The sequence below is a fragment of the Terrapene carolina genome, unplaced genomic scaffold (assembly GCF_002925995.2).
Source record: "Terrapene carolina triunguis isolate 2854851 unplaced genomic scaffold, T_m_triunguis-2.0 Scaffold139, whole genome shotgun sequence".
NCBI classification, from domain to species: domain Eukaryota; kingdom Metazoa; phylum Chordata; order Testudines; family Emydidae; genus Terrapene; species Terrapene triunguis.
In genome coordinates this window covers 11,297,364-11,314,584 of record NW_020664490.1, presented here as the reverse complement: position 1 = coordinate 11,314,584, position 17,221 = coordinate 11,297,364, and positions in this window count along the sequence as shown.

Below are 17,221 nucleotides of genomic sequence, written 5' to 3'. Positions count from 1 at the left end.
CCTGCAGCAGCCTAGCAGCAGCGGCGGCTCCTGGCACCAGCGCTCCAAGCGCATGCCTGGGGCGGCAAGCCGTGGGGGGGCGCCCTGCCGGTCCCTGCGAGGGCGGCAATCAGGCAGTCTTCAGCGGCATGCCTGTGGGAGGTCCGCCGGTCCCGCGGATTCAGTGGCAATTCGGCGGCGGGTACGCCGAAGCCGCGGGACCAGCGGACATCCCGCAGGCACGCCGCCAAATCCGCGGGACCGGGGACCTCCCGCAGGCAAGCCGCCGAAGGCAGCCTGCCTGCCGTGCTTGGGTCGGCAAAAAAGCTAGAGCCGCCCCTGCTAGCAGACAAGGCAAGTTGCAGACACCCTCCATCCACAGGAGTACCGTCTACTAGGCACAGTCCGTTCCAGTTCTCCACCTGGGGCAGCGAGGCTTCCCATGGGTCCTAATGCAGTCTAGTCCTATATAAGAGAAAGCTTTAGCTTTGTTTTAATAATGCAGGTTCTAATGCCAGATTGAAAGCACTGAAGAATAGCACAAAAATTCCATTTTGTGAAAAATTGAGGTTTTGACATTTTTTGTTCCACTACGAAAGAGAAACTAGATCTTTCAAAAATTTTCACACTAAAAAACACACCCAAGACCCAGTTTAGAATAGCCAATAGGCTAGGGCACTCACCTGGGATGTGGGAAACCCATTTGTTCAAGTCCCTGTGCTCCTTGATTCAGAGCAATGATTTGAAACCCTGGCTCTCCCATGTTATACAGAAACTGATTAATTGAAACTTTCAGCAGAAATGTAACAGTCTTTTCTGACACCCCTCCCCCACACCCCAAGCTTCATCAAAAAATTCCTGATTGGTTCTACTGGAGAGCAAGGAGCTCTACCTACAAATCAGCTATTGGATGAACAGGACAAACTTAGCTATGCTATCTTGCCAATATGCCACTTCCATAAATTGGAAGGACCATTACCACTGCCCAGCTATAATAAAAGGGTTCGGTCTCCACGCTCAATCAGTTCTTAGTTTCTCTGCTGAGATTGACAAAAAACGGGTTTTGGTTAGAGTCAACTCAAAAGGCTTTAAAATCTAAGGTCCCTTTTATGATTAATGCAACCCCTATTCTTTGTGCACTGCATTGGGCTGGACAATGTAAATTAGCTAGTCAGTGTCATGTTTGTTACTAGTCAGTTTCATGTTTTGGCTCTCATATTGGAATATGTAGGTTTTATTCTATTCAAATCCTGAAACCTTCATAGTTTCAACAATAGATTAAGCACTGTGATTAGCACCTGGCGCACTGTAAACACAGCAGGGGATGTTCAAATCCAACTAAAAAACAGTTTCCACTGGAATTTTAAAGAAATTATGAGAAAATTTCTCTTGATAGATTTTTGGAAACCTTGTTTTTACAAAGCTTACATTTTGAGGCTGAAATAAACATGACAGTGTCACTTTAATACCAGAACTATTCTTCAATTACTCCAGCAGACAGTGTTAGCAGAATCATGACTCCCTAATAAACCATATGACTGCAAGGAAACCATATGACTGCAAGGAAACCACTGACAGTATCTCGTCACCTCCTTATACTTTTAGACTAACAATACATCTGGCATACTGTGATGTGACCTTGTAATCAGTTCATCGATGGGCTTGCATAAACCAGCACTGGGAAAATGACAGCAGGCACAATTTAATTAAACAGAGGAGCCACATGCATTTATTGGTGGAAGAGAGTACACTGATATCACACTTCCTGCTGCTAGTGACGCTGTTACATTTAATGAAAGAGAGGCAGGAAAATAGACACATACCTGATTCCCACTCATGGTTACTTCCCGTATGGGAGGACCCCATTTTGGGGACTGTGGATGTGCCAAGAAAGGCTCACTCGCTCAGCTAGCTCAGCTGTGCAAAAGGCTTACAATGAAAGTGTTGTTGAAATTGTACTAAAAATGTCCCATCATTTAAACATTTCAGGACTGATAGTTTGCCATAAGACATAAGTGAATCTTTAAGATTTACTATTTTTCATAACGTGCCCAATGTAGGATTGGAGTCATCTAGTTGTATGTTGATTGATTAAAACTAATATTTAATATTAAAATCTATGCATACATTTTCCTTGTAGCAGATGTTTTATCTAGTTTAAGGGCATGTGACTATTTTCAGCCCTTCATATCCTGCTCCCACTAAAGTCAATGGCAAAACTTGACTTCATGTGAGCAGGATCAAAGTATTGCTGCCTATGGTAAACTGGTCCCAGACGGACCTCCTCCATTCTGAAATTGGAAATGCTTAATGATTCTTGTCCCACTCCCCTCAAATAAAAATGCTCCCCTCAAATCAATATACATGTGTATTTTGCCTGCATTGTGAAACACAATTCATTTTAAAAAAGAAGGAGTACTTGTGGCACCTTACAGACTAACAAATTTATTTGAGCATAAGCTTTCGTGGGCTAAAACCCACTTCATTGGATGCATGCAGTGGAAAATACAGTAGGAAAATATATATATACACAGAGAACATAAAAAATGTGTGTTGCCATATCAACTGTAACGAGAGTAATTAATGAAGGTGAGCTATTAGGAGAGCTATTATCAGCAGGAGAAAAAAATTTTTGTAGTGATAATCAGGATGGCCCATTTCAAACAGTTGACAAGAAGGTGTGAGTAACAGTAGGGGGGAAAATAGCATGGGGAAACACTTTTTACTTTGTATAATGACCCATCCACTCCGTCTTTATTCAAGCCTAATTTAATGGTGTCTAGTTTGCAAATTAATACCAATTCTGCAGTTTCTCGTTGGAGTCTGTTTTTGAAGTTTTTTTTGTTGGAGTATTGCGACTTTGAGATCTGTAATTGAGTGACCAGGGAGGTTGAAGTGTTCTCTGACTGGTTTTTGAATGTTATACTTCTTGACGTCTGATTTGTGTCCATGTATTCTTTTGTGTCCGTGTATTCTTTTATTCAGAGACTGCCCAGTTTGGCCAATGTACATGTGCCAGCAATGCCCCTCTGCCATGTACATTGGCCAAACCGGACAGTCTCTACGCAAAAGAATAAATGGAAACTGCAGAATTGGAATTAATTTGCAAACTAGACACCATTAAATTAGGCTTGAATAAAGACAGAGTGGATAGGTCATTATACAAAGTAAAAACTATTTCCCTATGCTAATTTTCCCCGTTACTGTTACTCACACCTTCTTGTCAACTGTTGGAAATGGGCCATCTTGATTATCACTACAAAAGTTTTTTTTCTCCTGCTGATAATAGCTCTCCTAATAGCTCACCTTCATTAATTACTCTCATTACAGTTGGTATGGCAATACCCATTTTTTCATGTTCTCTGTGTATATATATCTTCCTACTGTATTTTCCACTGCATGCATCCGATGAAGTGGGTTTTAGCCCACAAAATCTTAAGCTCAAATACATTTGTTAGTCTCTAAGGTGCCACAAGTACTCCTCGTTCTTTTTGCTGATACAGACTAACACAGCTACCATTCTGAAACAAGAACAGGAGTACTTGTGGCACCTTAGAGACTAACAAATTTATTAGAGCATAAGCTTTCGTGGGCTACAACCCACTTCTTCGGATGCATATAGAGTGAAAGAATTCATTTCAGAGAGGATTCTTTTTGTGAGTAAGAGCATTTTGATTTGAGGAGAGTGAGACAAGGGTCATTAAGTATTTCCATTCTCAGAACATGGATTACTGTTGGATCCTTGTGTTTACAACCCAGACATTTTTGGAATAAACAGTATATATTTGGCTTTCATCTGTGTTTGGATATCTGTTTAAAATATAATTTATCCTGTTGTCTTTTAGTGTGTGAGTTAATTTTTTCAGTACAAGGTGTGTTTTAAGTAATGTTTCTGTCTTGTTGACTGCATTGAACTACATATATACATGCATACAGATCTTTTCCTGTCACCTATTTGTATGTATTTCTCAACCCATTTTGGTATTTATCTGTTCACATAAACTTTATAGGCCAAATCTTGAAGTCCTTATTCACTTGTTAATTTTTTTTTTACTCAGGCAAAAACTCTAATCATTTCCATGATTGAGTAAACACTGAGTAAGGGCTTCTGACATCGCTTCTGTAAATGGGAATTAATAAAACTCTTTAAAAGGAAGTTAATAATGAACAAAAACAGAGATACTTTCAGTAAGTGAATTCAATCTCCAGACATTAGCTGTTGTCATCAATAACATTTCCAGTAGAAAGTGTGGAACCTGGCACTAAAGCATTTAGTTAAAAGGCCAGTAGGGGGAAAAATGTGTCCATTGTTGGTAGAAATTTGTCAACACCTTCCTTAGGGAGGAAAAATTGCCAATTTCTATTAAGGAAGCTGCTATAGTACTGCCTCTCAAAATGCCATCCCCTGAGCAACTATTTATTGTTCAGTGTCTAACTTTCTAATTTTGGTTAAGATTATTGAGGTAGTTGGGACAAGAAAACTCTAAGCCCTGGTCTACACTGCGGGGGGGGGGGGGGTCGATCTAAGTTATACAACTTCAGCTACGTGAATAACGTAATTGAAGTCGACGTACTTAGATCGACTTACCGTGGTGTCTGCACCGCAGTGAGTCAACTGCTGCCGCTTCCCCTTCAACTCTGTTTGCACCTCTAGCAGTGCTGGAGTACAGGAGTTGACGGGGGAGGGCTCAGGGTTCGATTTATCGCGTCTAGACTAGACGCGATAAATCGATTGCCGCTGGATCGATCGCTGCCCGCAGATCCAGCGGGTAGTGTAGACATACCCTTAGATTATCTGATTGCCTCAAATCTTGATCCTTGTTAATCTGGGTATGGGTATCAGGGGCCAGATACAAAACTGGTGTAAATCAGGATTACTTCATTAAAGTCAATGGAACTACCTCAATTGACACCAGTGAGAATCTGGCCCCGGGTACCCAGTCTGATGCTGTTCAATCTAACAGCTGCCTTGGATTTATAGGGCACAAATACATGACTCATCTTTTTATCCAGACATTTGGGGAGAGGGAAGCACACTAGTGTGTGTACACTGCAATTAAACACCCGTGGCTGGTCCATGTCAGCTGACTCAGACTTGCGGGGCTCGGGCTGTGGGATGGGTTTAATCGCAGTATAGCCATTCGGGCTCAGGCTGGAGCCTGGACTCTGGGACCCTCCCCCTTTCCAGGGTCCCAGCAAGCCGTCTCTAGCCCGATCATCTACATTGCAATTAAACAGCCCTGCAGTCCAGGCCCCCAAGCCCAAATCAGCTGACACAGCCATGGGCATTTAACTGCAGTGATGACATATCCTAAGGGATGGTATAGTAGGCAGGATGGTTTACTATTGGGATCCGGTTAATGTGATATATGTGGTTTTAGCATAGATGGACCCTAGTGGTCCTTAAATTTTAATCCTTGTCCTCTTAAAAAGCCTTGTTAGTCAGTACCAGTGTCTAAGTTAGATGGTAATGTTGGATTTATCAGAATGTCAATCTGAGGTACTGTACTGAAGATTCTAAGGGATTGGAATTGTTCCTTTGTCAGATATGCTTTTAAAGTCTCTCTTATACAATTTTCATTTTATTGTAATTTTTCTTTGTACAAAAGGCCTAGATTAGAAGAAAAGTCACATATTGTATATTTTTAAATTCTTTGAGCCAAATCGTCTGCCCCTTGCGGATTTCCTGTCATCTCTGGCGGGGGGGGGGGGGGGAAGGGGTGGAAACAACCTGAGGAAGAATAAAATGTCCTTTGGTGCTAAAATGGGTAATAGTCTGATCATTCCTTTTCCAAGAAACTGATTTTCAGAGAAGGAAAGCTCTAGAATTAAAGTTTCAGTGAAAAGCGGTCACAAGTAGTGACGACAGCCTCACATCTACATTTAAAAAGGCCGCTCGAAACAGGCATTTAAGAATTTGCACATCTTTCAGATTGCACAGCGGGCTACCAAAACTCTTTGTTTGCCATCTGAATATCCTTAGGATCGTATCAACCAAACTGAAGTCCAAAGCCACTTTATTTTCTTATATCAGAATAAATTAGTATTGTAAACAATTAATAATTTACACAGGTGATTGCAAGGACATACTGATAAAAGCAACACAGCATATTCAGCCCTGGGAATGTAGTACACTGTTACAAAAGAGAAGAATTTTGATTTGCCCAGATATAAGTGAAGTCAATAACGCATATAGTAATAAGCACTATTGGCACTTTGTGTAAATGTTTTATCATTAGGCTGCTGCATCTCTTTTCTGCTCCCAGAAAAAATTAAAATGACTAAAGATAACAGTATTATGCAGGGAGGTTTATTATGATCTTGTTAAATTTTCCATATGTGCTCAATTGGAAGATTTGTGTAATAATAAAGATAAGGGCGGTTTATTAGTTTATTCTATGTTGCCTGACAATGATTAACTGATTTTCCTGTTTCAACACCACTGTGTCTGACAACTCTGTTGATAGAAGTTTGCTTTTGAGAATTCATTTTTGTATGCCAAAGTGACAGAAAATATTTCATCAATGAAATGTCTCTACAATGCTTAGGAGTCTTGTTTGTTGTTATTCTGATTTGCAAATTTTAAGGGCTTGTCTTCACGTACAGTGGTGCAGCTGCACCACCGGAGGGCTTTAGTGAAGATGTTACTACATTGATGGGAGAGCTTCTCCCATCGGCATAGTTAATCCACCTCCCCGACAGGCAGCAACTATGTCGATGGGAGAAGATCTCCTGTTGACATAGCGTTGTCTATGCGGGCAGTTAGGTCAGTATAACTAAGTCATTCAGGGGTGTGGATTTTTCACACACCTTAGTGACGTAGTTATACCAAGATAGTCTGTGGTGTAGACCTGGTCTTATACAAGGACATTTCTTTTTTTCATGGGAGCAGGCAATATGGCCAGCAAGATTAAGGTCTTAATCCTGCAAAGATTGATACATGTGCTTTTGATTCCTAGTGAGTCAACTAAATATTTACTCCACTGTCCACGTAATCTCCAAAATGTCCAACTCCAAACAAAACTCAGATGGCTGAAAGACAGAAAATTAATTTGTGTCTCTGTGATGTGTTATCTACCCAACAAGCCAAGGTAGAGTATCTCGCCCACTTCCCGGAACCCAACAGGACAAGGCAGAGTATTATTCCTGTGTGCACTCAGTCACAGCTGCTCACTTTATGACAAATACACTTTTACTGCTTTTTATTCCTGCCAGCACCTTGAAACATCCAATACAAGTAAGGGAAAGTGATCTGGATTCTTCTGGGTCAACTATTTCTATCAGTATTGTTCACTAAGTTCCAGTTCCAGAGCATTGGAATTGCACATTTGTAAATGAGTGCACAATTGGAAGACAACGAGGTGCAGCGTTGTACATAAAAGCATCATTTGACCTAGAGAACTTTTGCGATGGGTGTTTGTTCATGAGAAGGAAAGAACACAGCCTGACTTTTAGATCCTAGGTAGTGATTTCAGAACTGGCTGCTATGAACACCTAATCATCTTTGATCTGGAAGCAACTGTGACCCAGTACACATGGAACCCTATAATGCCATTTTTAGAGTCACTTTTCAGAGTAGAACTACACTGTCAAACTGAATTATCATTATCAAATGAATGAACAAAATAACACTTTGTGGGGCAAGGGCCTTACTTTGGCAGGTTTTTTGTTTTTTAAATCATGTTTATTCATTAATTCAAAAACCTGGATCATTCCCGATGTGTCACCAACTCATTAATGAAAATTAACAGGAGTTAAACACTCCTGCTCTTTATTATGGTAATAGGCCATTATCATGTCTTAAACAAATATGGAAAGATCATGTAAAGTGCAGTTTTATAATTCATAGATTCCAAGGCCAGAAGGGACCACTGTGATCATCTAGGCTGACCTCTTATATAACAAAGGCCATAGAACTTCCCCAAAATAATTCCTAGAGCAGAGCTTTTAGAAAAACATCCAATCTTGATTTTAAAAATTGTCAGTGATGGAGAATTCACCACAACCCTTGGTAAATTGTTCCAGTGAAAAGGGATTATGCAAAAATGACATTTTTACTCAACAGATGCACTCCCAGTGTGTGACAAAAATAAATTTCCATTACTTTTACACTTGTTTGCACTGCAGAGCTGGCATAGATCTGACACAGTGATTTGGATTCTGTTCTGACTTCATGCCTCATCAGCTGAATGGTTAACTGAATATCTAATGGCAGAGCCAAATTATGCTCTCTGGTATATCTAACAGATACACTGGGGTTTCAATGGTTTAGCTGAGGGCAGAATTTGTCCCTCAGAATCTTCGTTACTAATGACAAAGTTGAGTTCGCAGGACTCACATCTAGGAACTATGGGCCAGGTCCTCCCCAGTTGCTGTAAATCATTGTAGCTCTACTATGCTGATTTACACCAGCTGAGGATCTTGTCTACTGAGCAAATATGAACAGGAAGTCACTAAGACACAATAAACCCGGAACCCCACAATGTCATTTTTATAGATGGTTTTCAGCAAAGAATCAATCTTCAGTGTACTGTTCACTAACATTTTCTTCATTATTATTACTTGTTTGCACCAGCTGTTGTGCTGCAAAATGTACACACACACGAGAGCCCCCTCTGAATAGGAACAGTCTAGTTTGTGTACTGTAGTCAACTTTGCACTGCAAAAGTGTCAGTGGTACCAAAACCTTCTGTAAACAAAACATGTTTTTGATTAGTTTTAGAGAGACAAAACTTCTGTCTTTTCTGTTCAGTCAGTGAAGATACAGGGCTCTGTTACAGTTCAGGGGTGAGCTGCACCTATGATCTCTTTCTCTCTCTTTCCCTGGGCATTTCTTCCAAGTGTCAGGCTTACAACTGCGCTTCACTGAGTGGAATCTAGCAGTTCACCCCCACTTTAGACTGGATCACCAGGCTGCAACACCCTTGTTTACTAACCATATTTACTCAGTCAGCCCAGCTGGGTTTGAGTCCAGCTATAAAATCCTCCCCGAGAGCTTGTGAGCAGAATGAAATCCAGTGGCTCAGGACAGCATCTTCAAAACCAAGGATGATTTATTTGTCTACAGTAATTTAACAAGCAGAGAGACCAGGGTAACTATAAAAGCCTATATGCATATACCTTACCTAAACCCAGCCTTTCCTTGCCAATTCCACTTAGCCCAGGTGCTCCCCTGCCCCCAAGTACTGGATAGGGCATGGCTGACTGCTTACCTGCAGCCTCTGTTTCCATCAGTATCTCTGTTAGTCTGCAGGTGAGTAGTAACTGACAGCTCACCCCTCCCCATCTCCAGGGTCTTTTAACGTTAACTGCTTAGTGCCCTTTCGATCTCTAGGGTTTCAGCCTTGGTGAAACAGCTATGTAACTTGGATTGGAGCTTGGAAGTTGCCTCTCTACAGTTAATAGTTTGGCTATTGTCTTTTAAGTGTTTACTGGGCTGTTACTTATCTAGGCTATTGTGCTGTCTTCCTGCTTGTTTCCCAATATCCCACTATTAAATGGAACCAACACTTTCACACATTCCAATAACCCAGTACAGTTGTACCTTGACGATCTCAACAGCTCAAGTCATGTATTCATAAAATTATTACAGCTCAACTCCATGTTCACCACAGGCTCAATCCTATTCTGAGGTTCAGCTATGCAAAAGGGATTTAAAACCTTAAACAGACTCCTGATGATTTCCCTGACATAAGGGGTGGGGAGAGGGTAGCACACAGTGCTCCAGCTGATCTTCTGCTGGCAAAAGTCCTCATAGGGACCTAGCCAACATAAGTTAGAGCACCCCTGAGACTTCTCTAATTTATGTAGGGGGGCAAACTAGTTTTTGGCCAGACCCAAGATTGCAGAGGGCAGCTAGATAGTGTAACAAACTTTTGCTCCTCATCACACCACAGCTGCTCTGAGTTCCGCTTTAGAGAGCTCTTTACATCTTCAAAGTGCTTTTCAAACATTGCCTAATTCATTTGCCTGACCCCTGTGACACAGTTTTCTCGGCTGACCCCCATGATCTCGCAGTTTTTTAAAAAATCAGGGAAATGAGATATGCCGAGGTTCAGAGGCAAGCTTTCAGAGGGGCTGAGATGCCATTAATTTCAGCTGAAGTTGTGGGTGCTCAGCACCCCTGGAAAGTAGGGGACAGATTCTTTGCTGGAGCAAATTGTCATAGCTCTATTGTCAGTGGAACTAGGGATAATTTACATCAGCAGAGGATCTGTCCCTAGGTCCTAAGCTACTTATTTAGGGTCATACAGTGAGTCAATGGCAGACCCAGGTTTAGAAAGCAGGAGAATCTCATCTCTCAGTCCTCTGCTCAGTCCATCAGACTAGGGGTTCTCAATCTTTTTCTTTCTGAGCCCCCGCAAAATGCTATACAAACTCCACTGCCCACCTGTGCCACAACAATTGTTTTTCTGCATATAAAAGGCAGGGCCAGTGTTAGGGGGTAACAAGCCAGGCAATTGTCCAATGACACCCCATGCCACTGGAGGCCTTGTGAAGCTAAGTTGCTCAGGCTCTTGCTTCAGCTCTGGGTGGTGGGGCTGGAACCCCAGATTTCAGCCCCATGTGGTGTGGCTTTGGCTTTCTGCCCTGGACCACAGCAAGTCTAATGCCAGCCATGTTTGGTGGACCCCCTGAAACCTGCTTGTGGGCCCCCCAGTGGGCCCCGGACCGCTGGTTGAGAACCACTGCATTAGACCATACAGTGGCTGATGATGATATCACATCTTCATTTTTAGTGATGGAATTTTTAATAATTCAGTGCACTAGTACTCCTAGAGCTATTTATGCTTTGTAGAATTATTCTCTGAAGAATCTACAGTATGTGACCTTTAATTCTATGACAGCAATGCTGAGTGTGAATCAATGAATAATAAGTGTGCAGGTGAGTACATAGTTCATAGAATCATAGACTATCAGGGTTGGAAGGGACCTCAGGAGGTCATCTAGTCCAACCCCCTGCTCAAAGCAGGACCAATTCCCAACTAAATCATCCCAGCAAGGGCTTTGTCAAGCCTGACCTTAAAAACCTCTAAGGAAGGAGATTCCACCACCTCCCTAGGTAACCCATTCCAGTGCTTCACCACCCTCCTAGTGAAAAAGTTTTTCCTAATATCCAACCTAAACCTCCCCCACTGCAACTTGAGACCATTACTGCTTGTTCTGTCATCTGGTATCACTGAGAACAGTCTAGATCCATCCTCTTTGGAACCCCCTTTCAGGTAGTTGAAAGCAGCTATCAAATCCCCCCTCATTCTTTTCTTCTGCAGACTAAACAATCCCAGTTCCCTCAGCCTCTCCTCATAAGTCATGTGCTCCAGCCCCCAATCATTTTTGTTGCCCTCCACTGGACTCTTACCAATTTTTCCACATCCTTGTAGTGTGGGGCCCAAAACTGGACACAATACTCCAGATGAGGCCTCACCAATGTCGAATAGAGGGGAATGATCACGTCCCTCGATCTGCTGGCAATGCCCCTACTTATACAGCCCAAAATGCCGTTAGCCTTCTTGGCAACAAGGGCACACTGTTGACTCATATCCAGCTTCTCGTCCACTGTAATCCCTAGGTCCTTTTCTGCAGAACTGCTGCCTAGCCATTCGGTCCCTAGTCTGTAACAGTGCATGGGATTCTTCCGTCCTAAGTGCAGGACTCTGCACTTGTCCTTGTTGAACCTCATCAGGTTTCTTTTGGCCCAATTCTCTAATTTGTCTAGGTCCCGCTCTATCCTATCCCTACCCTCCAGTGTATCTACCACTCCTCCTAGTTTAGTGTCATCTGCAAACTTGCTGAGAGTGCAGTCCACACCATCCTCCAGATCATTAATGAAGATATTGAACAAAACCGGCCCCAGGACCGACCCTTGGGGCACTCCGCTTGAAACTGGCTGCCAACTAGACATGGAGCCATTGATCATCAAAAGCCCACAGAGAAAGCAAACTAAACTGAAATTAACAAATTCAGTTTCACAAAACTATTGGTATTGCTATTGCAAAGGCTGAATGGGTGTAGAAACAACTACTTTCTGCCAGCTCACTGTGGTCATTACAGACCAGGGTTGAGGCACATAGATTCTAAGGCCAGAGGGGACCATTGTGATAATCTAGTCTGACCTGTATAACAGAGGCCATAGAACTTCCGCCAAAATAGTTCCTGTTTGAACTAGAGCATGTCTTTTAGAAAAACATCCAATTTTGATTTAAAAATTGCCACTTGGGTAAATTGTATCAAAGGTTAATTACCCTCAGTGTTGAAATTTTATGCCTTATTTCCACTCTGTGTTGTCTAGCTTCCAACCATTAGAGCTTGTTATACTGTTGTCTGCCAAATCAAAATGCCCACTGTTTCACATGTAGGTACTTACAAACTGTGATGAAGTTACCCTTTAACCTTCTGTTTGTTAAACTAAATAGATTGAGCTCTTTTAATCTGTCACTACATGGCATGTTTTCCACTCATTTCACATGGCGGGGGAAGGAGTGTGGGGTACTCTACAGTAACACTGCTCAGCACTGCAGGTGGAGAGAGGCTCTGTTCAACACCTGGTAAGGATTGAAGTGTCCAGAAAGGGGAGATAGGAGGCCAATCTGTAACAGCCTGCCTACCACAGATTAGCAGCTGGGATAAAAGCCAGGCTCTTCAATACCAATGGTACAAACTTCCACCACTTGAGTAAAAGGAGCAATTCCTTTACCAGGTCACAACAGAAGCTCACATTCTCTTTGTATGTCAGCCATTAAAGGGGAACTCTTAATCAGTAGAGCTGGTTGAAAAATGAGGGGGGGGGGAAATGAAATATTCAAAGTTGTTTTCATTTGCCAGGGTACCCCAAACAGACCTATTTTTCATGAAATTTTCCATTACATATTTTGATCAACACGGTTACTGAAATTTGAAGGGGAGGGAGATTTAGCACAGGGAACTAGGAGGCTCAGGGAGTGGGCTTTGGTTGTTATATTAGACAGAGGGTTAAAAGTCATCGGCCAGGGAGAAGATGTTCATCATAAGATTGAATTTGAAATGGAATCCGTTAGATGAAACATTGGATTGGGACTCTGGCTATCTGTGTTCAACTCTCAGCTCTGCCACAGACTTCTTGTGTGACCTTGGGAAAGTCACAGTCTCTCTAGTCCAGATCCACAAGATATGTAGGTTCTTAAGTCCCATTTTTGGCTCCACTGCAATCCACAAAACTTCCACTGAACCGGGTAGGTGTCTAAACTCAGTTGACACCTACATTTTGAGGGTAAGCATTCCTTTGGCACCTAAACTTCTGCCTCTGTGATTGGACACCTATCTCTCACCTAAGCCCTAGAGCGATTCACAAACCAGAGGAAAATAGGCAGATGAATGTCTAAGTCATGTGGACAGCCTGATCTGATAGGTGTCCCAATCAAACTCTGGCTAGAAAAAGCGGTGTTGTTGTTACTTACCTTATACCTTTTAATTCTCTAGTTAGATGGGATGTGGGAGATCCAAGTTCAATTCCTCCCTCTGCCAGAGGAGGAGAAAAGATTTAAAGAGGGATTTCCCCACAGTGGTACAGTCATACACAAATGCTTTCATGTTTTCCAATGCTCTTCTAGGTCACGTGCACCTTTCCATGTGTCTTCTCAATTTATGTAAATATAAACGTGCCTCTGATCAGCGCAAAGGTCCAAACACATTTCTGAAGTATACCAAAAGTATTGCCAGGAAAGCTTCTTTTGATGACTATTTTACATAAAATTATTTTAATTAAGAGAATATTTTGTGGTTTTTGCAAACAGCTTCACGCTCATCTCAAAAAGTACTGCAGAGCTGCTGAGGTTAGAGCATTAAACTAACTGTGATGGAGTCTCCAGAGTGCAACTTGGAACTGGGGTACCGCTGAGCCCTCTTTCCCATGCTCCCTCACAGTGTGATGCTGTGCTAAGCTGCAAACCTCTGGCAGATCCTGCACTTACACAGACATCCACAGGCAAGGACACACCCCGCTGACTTACATGAATGCTTCCAACAGACACTCATGAACTAACAATAGAGAGGCTCCAGCCAATTCCCTCAGCCTAGCACCCCTGAGCTGTACCATCCTGCCCTGGTCAGAAGCCTGACCAGTGTAAGTTTATAACCTAGTCCGCCCCTCCCTCAATGTAGAGAGGACATGCACCAGCTTTTCTATCTGAGCTGAGGTTTACCAACCACTTCAAGCAAAATACACTGTTTTAGGTAAAGCATAAAACAGGTTTATTAACTAAAGAAAGATAGATTGTAAGTGATTATAAGTGGTAAGCGTAAACGATCAGAGAAAGTTACCAAAGAAAATAAAAGAAAAACGCACAATCTAAATCTTAAACCTTATTACATTAGGCAGTATTTAGATCAGCAGTTTTCTCACTCCACTGGATGTTACCGTTTTAAATACACAGGCTGCTCCTTAAACTGGACCAGTCTCCTCGGATGACATTTGTCTTCTTGGCGTTCCAGTTGTTTCCAGCATAGGTGGGGAAGGAGAAAGGCCAAGACACTCTGCAACTGTTCCTTATTTTATACCCTCAATCCATGTACCTGGGAGACACTTGCCCAGCATGTCCCAGTGAGCTTTGCTGAGTCACAGTGATCCAGTAGATCCCCATTGTGTGGACTTGGGCAACTGTCATTGAATTGTAAATCCCTTGATTACAACTCCCCTGCTGATTAATGGTTGTGGAGCACCCTCTTGGGTGGGGCAGCCTATGTATGTCCCTAGCAAACTTACAGCATATTTCAGCAACAACCATACAGCAAAATATCATAACTTTATACACACTAATGATATACATATTTGGACAGAGCAACAGGTTTCAGCAGATAATGACCTTTCATATGATACCTTACATGGCATCCTTTGTATGAAATATCACAACCATATATGAATGATGAATCTGAGGGTTACAGGGTGCCATTCTGAGGTACAGCATATACTCAGAATATTTCTGAATATTCCAGTCAGTATTAATGTGTGGCACATTACCCACTGTTAATTTTTCCTTTGGGAAACTCAGATTCAATGCTTTGAATAGACACCTGTGGAGATTTTGTGTAAGGCCATGGAAAACTAAAAGCATCATGTCGGCATTCAGCTCTTTTGCAGAGGATGGAATCTTGTGCTCTCATCAAGTAGCAAAGTGCTTTTGAGCTGACAAAATATGGCTGAGCAAAGCATTTGATTTTTGAAAATGTTCCATTCAGACTTCTATCTTCCACTCAGGCAGCAGTGGAATTTACCTTAGCAAATAATTCTAATGTTGACTGAGATATTGAGACAAGTTACATTTGCAAACATTTCAGTGAAAAACTGAGCCCCTCAACCCTTCTTATACCTTGTGGGTCAATTATATAAATTCCACAGAGTCTATTAGTACTTCAAACCACCACATTCCCAAAAAATAACAAGAGTGGCTCTGTCATTGTACTCTGATAATGGCATATTTGGGAGTATTGTGAGCCACTAGCTGAAGGGTTAAGTGCGTTCAGTACCCATGGAGAGCCAATATTAATAGGGCTGTTGAATCAAGTCACCTTGGAATGTGCTGTTGCTTTCATAAAGTGGCTTGTTTAATTCTGGACTGAATCTCTGGGAAGCTCCCTGTTTTACTTCTTCCATACCGTCCGCCAGACTCCCTGTCTAGGGGCCAATGGGACTGCTCAAAGATCTGAGGTTAAAAAAAAAATCTGCAGCACAAGTAGAAAATGGTGGTGGCAACCCGACAAAAATAGAAAGGACCAGTTAAGGCTTTCAGGGAAAAAGCAGAGGCAGCAAAACAAAACCAAAACAAAAAAAGAAGACTGGTAGTGAACTAACTAAAAGGGGAATGAGAAATCGTGTATAAATTTTACTAATATTAATTAATAAATATGAATCTCTTATATGGTGCTTTCATCAGTAGATGTCAAAGCACTTTACAAAGGAGGGCAGTATCATTATCCCCATGTTACAATTTTTTACAAATATCGTCTATTGGGTGGAAAGAGGTACCAGAGAGAGAAAAGGTGTCTATAAATAAATAAGGAGAATGAAATTCTCAAAACCAGTGAAGAACTTGGACTCCTCTTAAAAATCCATCTTTAACAAGGAAAAAAGTCTGAACAATTGATGCATAATATAGACCTTGTCAAACAAATATTGACTGAAAAACAGACAGGGGATGTGAACATATACAAATCAATCATTTCAGATAATATACATACTAGGGAATTTACGTGCTAGGGTATTCATGGAATTACCTAACAAGCATAGGGCTCAGTTGTGAGCTGATTTATGTGCTCAGGCAAGGGAACGAGAGGCTGTAGGTTACCCACCTTGTAGGAGGAGAACAGTTTCATTGTGGCAACTTCCATCCTGTACCTGTGAGTGGGGAATGAGCAGGTACCTGAGCCAGTGTACCAGGGGAAGTAATCTGCCCTAGGTGAAAGGGAGGAACCAGATTGTGACTTTGAGTTGCAATCTATTTCTATATCTGCTCTTAGGGCCGTGCATCTGTGCCCTGCCCCTTTCTCAGGGCTTGTGGCAAAGATGCAGTTTAACCTTTAATATTCTGCTGACAATTATTTTTGTTTAAAGTTAGGGAAAACTGGGGAGCACTAGAGTCTTAAAATTACATCTGTCCCACATGAAGGGAAGGTCTTCGTTACAGGAACTCAGTGTTATTCAGTGGAATTCAATGGTAATTTAAGGCTTGAGGATATACCTGGGAAATGGAAGAAAAGCAAATGTGGTTCCAGTTTCCATGAAGGGAAAGAAGAGTGACACTGGCAGTTACATTCCAGTGAAGTCCTGCTTCCAGGCCTCATAAAATAAAGGAGCAAATATTCAGAGAGGAAAATCATCAAATACCTAGAGTAATATAGAGCCAGGAACCCTAGAAGCATGGGATCGTAAGGAACAGGAGTGAAATCCTGGCCTCATTGAAGTCAATGGAACCAGGATTTTATCCCACATCTTGCCAGGCTTCCTGAATGCTTTTGTGGATATAATTTTAAAAATAGCAGGTGAAGGAAAAGGAGTATAAGTATAATGGGATAGAGCCTCAGATGTTGTGAATTGTCATAGTTCCATTGGCAGCTATGTCAATTTACACCAGCTGAGCATTTGCCCCAGTATATTTAGATTTATTAATGCACTTGATACATTGACTTGTGAAATATTACTCTCATAATTGTCTTGATAGGAACACTGATGGGGATGAGAACTGCCTGAATTGTAACCAAAGGGTAATGCTAA